The sequence below is a fragment of the Halichoerus grypus genome, chromosome X (assembly GCF_964656455.1).
Source record: "Halichoerus grypus chromosome X, mHalGry1.hap1.1, whole genome shotgun sequence".
NCBI classification, from domain to species: domain Eukaryota; kingdom Metazoa; phylum Chordata; class Mammalia; order Carnivora; family Phocidae; genus Halichoerus; species Halichoerus grypus.
Window position 1 is genome coordinate 30,223,459 of NC_135727.1, and position 9,098 is coordinate 30,232,556.

At 46.0% G+C, this 9,098-nt stretch overlaps 1 pseudogene; it reads left to right on the forward strand.

Moving 5' to 3' along the window:
- Window positions 1-7,392: 7,392 nt before the first annotated feature.
- Window positions 7,393-8,721, forward strand: LOC118532889 (E3 ubiquitin-protein ligase RNF14-like; annotated as a pseudogene).
- Window positions 8,722-9,098: the final 377 nt, after the last annotated feature.

The window sequence follows — 9,098 nt, forward strand, 5'->3', positions numbered from 1 at the left end:
CACACACACAGTGCCAGGAGGGCCCCGCCAGTCCCCCAACACGCACGCGCACACACACGGTGCCAGGAGGGCCCGGCCAGCCCCCCAACACGCACGCGCACACACACACACAGTGCCAGGAGGGCCCCGCCAGTCCCCCAACACGCACGCGCACACACACGGTGCCAGGAGGGCCCGGCCACCCCCCCCAACACACACACACACACACACACACACACACACACACACACACACACACACAGGCCCAGGCTCTCCTTGAGGACCTGATCCAGGAGCCAGGTGGAAAGGGGGCTGCCTGGCTCCGTGGGGTGTATGTGCTGGGAGTGAGCTCCACTTACTGGGGGCTGAACTCAAACAAACTGCTGTCATAGGACAGGAAGCAAACAGGACCCCCCACAAGCGGTGTGCGAGGAGGGAATTCTCCCCAGAGCAGGCTTTCCCCTGGTTCCCACGGACCTTGGTGACGGGGATGTTTGGGTGCGGAGGGCAGCCCAACCGAAGGCAGGCCTCAGGCTGACCCAGGCCGACTCAAAGGAGAGCGTTCGTTCGCGGAGGCCTCTCCCTGTCCCTCTCCTGTCTGCCTCATTTCCCCTCTCCCACCTTCGCTGCACGAGCATGTCGGCTGAAAAAGCCAGTGTCTTGGAGCTCATTCTGGGGGGACCCAGGCTTACCGGAGGTCAAATCCGCATCAACATAGCCAAAGCACAAAGCGGGCCAACTGAGGTGCAGGCGGATGCCAGCTCCCTATTTCCAGTACTGGTTTCATAAAATAACTCTTAGCGTAGTTGCAAAGTAGAGGGAGGGCGCCATTAATATTTTCCTCAGACAAACACGCTAAGGTCTCAGTTCTATGTGGAATCTTAAAAAAAAGACTCAGACTCATAGAAAAAGTGGTGAAATTTATGCTTACCAGAGGGGGTGGGGAGGGGGAATTGGATGAAGGTGGTCAAAAGGTACAAATTTGCACTTAAGAAAAAATAAGTACTGAGGATATAATACACAACATGCCTATGGGCCCCACTGCTGTAGGGTATATATGGAAGCTGGTAAGAGGGTCAATCCTAAGACCTGGCATCACAAAGAAAAGAACGTTTTTCCTCTTTCTGTTTTTGTCTGTCTCTCTAGGACATGATGGACGTAACTGAACTGACCGTGGTAAACATTTCACAATAGATGTAAGTCAGATGATCATGCTGTACTCATTAAACTTATACAGGGCCGCATGTCACTTATATCTTAATAAAAATGGGGAAATTTTGCTTCCAAAATTCATGCTTAGAGTTTGTAAATGGATGAGAATGTGATGTGCTTTTCCTCGTTTGTGTCTTGTGGCTCCTTTTGCCTTCAGAGCCCCACTGAGAGAGCACAATGCAAGCCCGAGGAGGGGAACATCAACTCACCCAAACCTAAGGGTATCTGTTCCTCTGAGCTTGCCTGGCCTGCTCCACAAAGCAGAGAGGCCTGGGCCTCCCCAGGTCTGGGCACCCCTGGCTGCGAGCCCAGCCCCTGGTCTCGGGGGCCTGCTTTGTAGGCTGCCTCTCTGGCCTCCCCACCTCTCTTCTGCTGCCCCCTTTCCATCACAAATTACCGTCTGTGCATGCAGCGAAACTATGAACCCACCCTGAGTTTTCTTTTTCTTTTTTTCTTATTCTTTTTTAAAAAGATTTATTTACTGGGCGCCTGGGTGGCTCAGTTGGTTAAGCGACTGCCTTCGGCTCAGGTCATGATCCTGGAGTCCCTGGATCGAGTCCCGCATCGGGCTCCCTGCTCAGCAAGGAGACTGCTTCTCCCTCTGACCCTCCCCCCTCTCATATGCTCTCTCTCTCTCATTCTCTCTCTCTCAAATAAATAAATAAAATCTTTAAAAAAAAAAAAAAAAAATAAAAAGATTTATTTACTGAGAGACAAGGAGAGAGAAAGCATGCACATTTGCATGGGGGGGGGTGAGCAGAGGGAAAGAGAGAAAATCTGGAACAGGCTCCCCACTGAATGAGGAGCCCCATGTGGGGCTCCATCCCAGGACGCTGAGATCATGACCTGAGCCAAAATCAAGAGTTGGTCGCTTAACTGACTGAGCCACCCAGGTGCCCTTCTTCTTATTCTTTTTTTGTTTTGTATTTTCAAATTATCCTTTGGTACAATTTAGGCTTTTCTATGATCTCAAACAATCACCCCTTGATCTTACTGATCCACAAATTAGCCATCACTGACTGAGCCAATGAAAAAGTCTTTTGAATTACCACAGGGAAGAATCCAGCCTGAGGTTAAAGTCATCTCCCCACTAGTGACAAATTCCATACAATGCCTTCATAATAGGACCACAAAAAGGAAGATAAAAATCTGAGGTGTTAGAAATGTCTCAATAGAACATTGACTAAGGCATTTGGTAGTTAAAGAATTTTGAATGTGTGTGATATCCCCGAGGCATAATTAATTCTCACCTAACATTTCCACCTTTGTGAGGTGTATGGAACTTTGAAATTGTTTTTGTAGTCTGTTTCCTTTAGTCTTCAAGGTACTTTTCGCTGTCTTAAGAATTAAATTGACATGAGACAGATTAACAGGAGAATCAAAATTACATATATAGGGAGAACCCACATAAGTGTGAGAGATTCCAAAGTCAGGCAAAATGAGGTATAAATGTCTTTCTGGACTAAGGAGGAGGAGTTAGGAGTCTGGGGCTTCAGAGGGAAGGAAGACAATTCACAGGAAGAATAGAAAGAGTAAATGTTTGCTAAATAAGTCTTTATGGGTTATAGAGAAACAATGGGACAAAGAGAAGAATTGTAACAGACTTTGCTAACTTCCTCCCTATCGCCCCGTAGTTCATATTATAATGTAGTTGTCTATGGTGATGCTCCCTTCCTGGATCTGGTCCTCTATCTAAATTCTTTTAGACAGTGGGAAGGTCTTTCTTCCCCAGCCCTAAATTCCAAATATTCTATTCTATGGTTTTTTTTCTAAAGTTTTTAAATTTTACATTTAAGTCCATGATGCATTTTGAGTTGATTATGCATAAGATATGAGGTCTAGTTCAAGGTCAGTTTTTTGCCTATGGATGTCCAATTGTTCCAGCATCATTTGTTTAAAAGCCTATCTTTCTGGGATACCTGGGTGGCTCAGTCAGTTAAGTGTCTGCCTTTGGCTCGGGGTCCTGGAATCGAGTCCCCCGTTGAGCTCCTTGCTCAGCAGGGAGCCTGCTTCTCCCCCTGCTTGTGCTTGCGCGCTCTCTCTCTCTCTGACAAATAAATGGATAAAACCTTTTTTAAAAAAAGTCTATCTTGGGGTGCCTGGGTGGCTCAGTCAGTTAAGTGTCTGCCTTTGACTCAGGTCATGATCCCAGGATCCTGGGATCGAGCCCCATGTTGGGCTCCCTGCTCAGCAGGGAGTCTGCTTCTCCCTCTCCCTCTGCCTACCGCTCTGCCTACTTGCGCTCTCTGTGTCAAGTAAATAAATAAAATCTTTAAAAAAAAATAAAGTCTAGGGGCACCTGGGTGGCTCAGTCGTTAAGCGTCTGCCTTCAGCTCAGGTCATGATCCCGGGGCCCTGGGATCGAGCCCCACATCGGGCTCCCTGCTCCGCGGGAAGCCTGCTTCTCCCTCTCCCACTCCCCCTGCTTGTGTTCCCTCTCTCGCTGTGTCTCTCTCTGTCAAATAAATAAATAAAATCTTTAAAAAAAAAAAAAGTCTATCTTTCCTCTAATTGCTTTTGCAGCTTTGACAAAAATCATTTGAGCATATTTGTGTGGGTCTGTGTTTGGGCTCTCAATTCTGTTCTATTGATCTATGTTTCTTTCCTTCTGCCAATACCATACTTTCTAAATTTCATTCAGTACATAATGAAACTTAACATCTGGTAGAATAATTCCACCCCTTTTCATTTTCTTTTCCAAAATTCTTTTAGCTCTGCGGTGCCTGGCTGGCTTAGTTGGTAGAACGTACAACTCTTGATCTCAGGGTCATGAGTTCAAGCCCACGTTGGGCATGGAGCCTACTTAAGAAAAAAAGTTATTTTAGCTCTTCTAGGTCAATTGCTTTTCCATATGAATTTTATTTATTTATTTTAAAAATTTTATATATTTATTTGTCAGAGAGAGAAAGAGAGGGAGAGAGCAAGAGCACACAAGCAGAGGAAGAGGGAGAAGCAGGCTTCCCGATGAGCAGGGAGTCCGATGTAGGACTCGATCCCAGGACCCTGGGATCATGACCTGAGCTGAAGACAGATGCTTAACCGACTGAGCCACCCAGGCATCCCTTCCATATAAATTTTAGAATGTGGTAGCCTCCGTCTGCAACAAACATTGCTGGGATTTTTTATAGGACTTGCATTAAATATACAGATCAATTTAGGGGAATTTGGGGGTTATTGTTTTACTTTCATTAGTCATTCATTCATTCATTCATTCATTCCCTGACCATTGTGGAAACTATGTGTTCGATAGTCTGGATTTTCTATTATTTTCCCCTAAACCATGTTATGGGTTATTCTAGCAAGTAGTTATATTACTGACAGATTTTATCGTTTTTTTTTTTTTAAAGATTTTATTCATTTATTTGACACAGAGAGAGACAGCGAGAGAGGGAACACAAGCAGGGGGAGTAGGAGAGGGAGAAGCAGGCTTCCCGCGGAGCAGGGAGCCTGATGCGGGGCTCGATCCCAGGACCCTGGAATCATGACCTGAGCCGAAGGCAGACGCTTAACGACTGAGCCACCCAGGCGCCCCAGATTTTATCGTTTTTTTAGCACATATCTGTTTCAGTTTTCCCTTTCTAGGGAGAATCTCTTGGTCCTCGTATGCGCTCTTTTATCCTAAAATGCGGCCTTTCTGTGGTTTCCCTGGGAATCCTGATGTCTTGTCTGGAGCCCCTAACTTGGGTTGAATAAACTCCTGTGTCTGTCTCACGGCGGTGGGCACTGTTGGACTCTTGGCTCCTATCTTTTAACCTTCCAGTTGTTGCTTTGCCCCTGTGCACTTTGGATTTTAAGCCCACACATGTACAATTTTAGACTCTTTCAAGAATTTGAGAGAAGTTTATATGCAGATTTGAGAACTCCCCATGGAACCTCCCTTTCCTATTTTTTTCTCTACGTTTACAGCCAATCTTACCCTGAATGTTGTCCTCTGCCTGCAAAGGCCATAGAGACCGCAGCTTCTGCTCACTTTCTGTGGCCACATGCCGTACAGCCTGGGGGTTAGTTCAGGGCAACAAACCTGCTAAATGTGGATGTGACCTATAATGTTTCCCTTCTTCCAGTGGCCTGATCCCCTTCAATTTCTACCTCCTGTAGGTCACTCTCCAATGCCTGCAAACAGTTTTCATTTTTGCCAGAATTTATCATTGTTTTTGGCAAACAGGTTAGTTGGATATAACCTAGTCCACCATTATCCCCTTTGTTCTTTTTTATTCCTTCTTAATCTTAAATCATCAGATTTTTTAAGAAGTTGTCCTGTGGGAGGTATGTTTTTATACATTTACCTTAAAAAAACATTTTCTAATCACAGTTGTTTTGCTGAGAAATATTTTAAATCTCCAGTGGAGGGGCGGCTGGGTGGCTCTGTCATTAAGCGTCTGCCTTCGGCTTGGGTCGTGATCCCGGGGTCCTGGGATCGAGTCTTGTGTCGGGCTCCCTGCTCGGCGGGAGGCCTGCTTCTCCCTCTCCCACTCTCCCTGCTTGTGTTCTATCTCTCGCTGTCTCTCTCTGTCAAATGAATAAAAAAAAACTTAAAAAAAAAAATCTCCAGTGGAAAATCCTCCATATTTCCTTTCCAAATTAAATTGATCAGACTGCTTCGAAGGAAGAAAGGATCAAATGCTTTATTTTTTTTAAAGATTTTATTTATTTACTTGACAGAGAGATAGAGAGCACAAGTAGGTAGAGCAGCAGAGGGAGAGGGAGAAGCAGGCTCCCCGCTGATCAGGGAGCCCCATGTGAGGCTCGATCCCAGAACCCTGGGATCATGACCTGAGCGGAAGGCAGACGCTTAACTGACTGAGCCACCCAGGCGCCCCAAGGATCAAATGCTTTATACTTTGATTGCTTAAACTTGAGGAATGTGAGCTTTCCCTCTGATAGTCAAACTCTTTTGGGGGCTTGTAATGGGTGCAAGCACCATAGCAGTATTTTTTACCTTTCTATTTCTAATAATTATTGCAGAGTATCTAGATGGACAGACTTGCAGAGAATCAGCAACACTGTTCTTTTTCCTCCCTAAGATGCATTTTATTATTTTTAAAATTAATTTCTTATTTTTATTTTTATTTTATTTTATTTTATTTTAAAGATTTTATTTATTTATTTGAGAGAGAGAGAATGAGAGAGAGCACATGAGAGGGGGGAGGGTCAGAGGGAGAAGCAGACTCCCTGCCGAGCAGGGAGCCCGATGCGGGACTTGATCCAGGGACTCCAGGATCATGACCTGAGCCGAAGGCAGTCGCTTAACCAACTGAGCCACCCAGGCGCCCTAATTTCTTATTTTTAAAGATTTTCTTTATTTATTTGAGAGAGAGCACAGAGGAAGAGTGAGAGGGAGAAGTAGATTCCCCACTGAGCAGAGAGCCCGATGATGCAGGGCTCCATCCCAGGACCCCGAGATCATGACCCGAGCCAAAGGAAGATGCTCAACCAACCAAGTCACCCAGGTGCCCCTTAATTTATTTTTTTAAGTAAGCTCCGCGCCTAGCATAGAGCCCAAGGCAGGGCTTGAACTCACGACCCTGAGATCAAGAGTCAGATGCTTAACCAACTGAACCACCCAGTTGCCCCCTAAGAGGCACTTTAAAATAAAGCAAAGAAATAAAGAAAAATGCCTCATTGCTCTAGTTCTTACCTAAATTGTCCTAAATCTGCACTTGTACAGTCTTTCAACCCTATGTCTTGTTTTTATGGTGTTTCTTTCTTGTATCGTTTGACTTTATGTGCTATTGAGGCAGACATTTCTAAGCAGAGGTATAAGATGATTAGTTCCTTCTGCAGCACAGTATGTCACAGAAGTGACAAAGTCCATTTTAGAAGAGTTTCAGGAATAACTAATAATGTTTTTAAAGTTCTAAGGCATTGAAAGGAACATATTCTTTTTTTTTCCCCCAAACTTCCCAGTGTCCTTATTTCCCACAGCTAATTGCTCTCTGCAAGCACTTAGAAAATCTATACAAAGAATGCACATGTCTATGGCAGTCCTGTCAGCCTGGATGTAATTTCTTTTAAGATTTTATTTACCCATTTGACAGAGAGAGAGAGAGAGCACGAGCAGGGGGAGCAGCAGAGGCAGAGGGAGAAGCAGGCTCCCCGCTAAGCAGGGAGCCCGATGTGGGGCTCGATCCCAGGACCCTGGGATCATGACCTGAGCCGAAGGCAGACGCTTAACTGACTGAGCCACCCAGGCGCCCCTGGATGTAATTTCTTAAGGAAGGGACCCCTGCATTCCTGAACATTGTCCCCTCTTTGAGCTCAAAGTAGGTGCTCAGGGAAACATGCAGAGAAGGACAGCCCCAGCCCCTCCCAAAAGGGAACACGCAGTGGAGGAACGGCTGGCTCTGAAAAAGTCCGAAAGAAGATGTGCACAACAGAGCTGTGCAGGATACGGCATGATTGTTGAACCTGATCCAAGTAGTCTTGGATTTTGATCAAAATCGGAAGAAAAGGTGCTTTAACAGAAGAGTGTACCCATGTCATAGCAGTTTCTGGGCCAAGCTCGGCAGTGAAGGCAGGTGCTTCTTGAGCTATATGCAGGTACACTGCAGGGCCTGTCGGAAAGACTACTTTGGAAGCCAGATCATGGATGCCCAAGTTCACTGCCTCAACTGCCCCAAACCAAAGTGCCCTTTAGTGACCACCTGGAATCAGGTAACTGCTTACCTGTCTGGAAGCTCACTTCCCAATTCCATTTCCCCACAGGAACCTGCTTCTCGAGAATGTCATTTAAACGGCTCACCAGGACATTCCCAGGCTTGGAGCCAGGCCTTAATCTGTTCTCTATCCAGTAAGAATGCTGCTTGTGTCTCACTTTAGGGTTAAGCAGATCGAAACCCACCTCTGCTGACCCTGAAATCAGTAGTCCTCGGCAGGGCAAGTGCTATTTTGTAATGCTGGCCATTTACCTTGTAAACCTGCTAAAATCCCATCATCCTTGGGAATGTTCTAGCCTTTCTTTTTGCGAGCTTGGTGTCTGCGGCCCACATCCTCTAGATGGGTTAATTTGGTTATTTATAGCATGTAAGCAAAGGACAGCCACACGTGGTTGGCTCTTGAAGTGAGAAGGTTTTACACATTGAAACACCATAAATTGGCCCAGAATCTTAAGGATTTCCTTGTGTTATAGCATCAGGGGTAGAACTGGATGGGAAAACATCCAACTTTGTCGTGTGTGTTCTGCTTCCTCCCAGGTGAAGGAACTAGTGCAAGAGGAATCATTTGCATATTATGACCACATTCTCCTCCAGTCCTCCTTGGACCTGATGGGGGTGTGGCGACTTGCTCCCGTCCAGGCAGGCAGCTGTGACGGAAGAGCCAAGCTCCACCTTGGGAAAGTGTGTTCGCCACGGTCATGCCTTCTGTACTCTGTGCCGACCGATCTCCCTTCCTGTCCCTCCATATAAGACGACCGTACTATGCCGGGATGTGGGAACTTGACAAACCAGAAAAAAAAAGTCTCTTCATTTTAATGCTAATTTCAACAGATATTTAGGCTCTAGGCACTGTTCTAGGTTCTGGGAATAAATTGTCAAACAAAAGACACAAAAACCTCCAACTGCATGGAGCTTGCTTCTACTGGTAGGGACACGGGCGGTAAGCCAAGTAAATAAGGGTACGATGAGGTGACAAGAGCTAAAGGGAAAAAATGGAGCAGGGACATGGTGTAAAATGTTTCCAGAAGGGTAAGAGATGAAATTTTAGTGAGGGTGGGCAGTAAAGACCCCCTGGTGAATTGGTTTTGAGTGTAGGCCAGAAGAAAGAGAACAAGCCTTTACAGATATCTGGGGGCAGGGGGAGGGGGGAGGCGGCGGCGGCAGGGCTTTCCAGGCAGAAGGAAGAGCTAGGTAATTTCCACCCCCGAGCACAGCATGTAGATCATGAGTGACAAATGAAGAACCCCATAA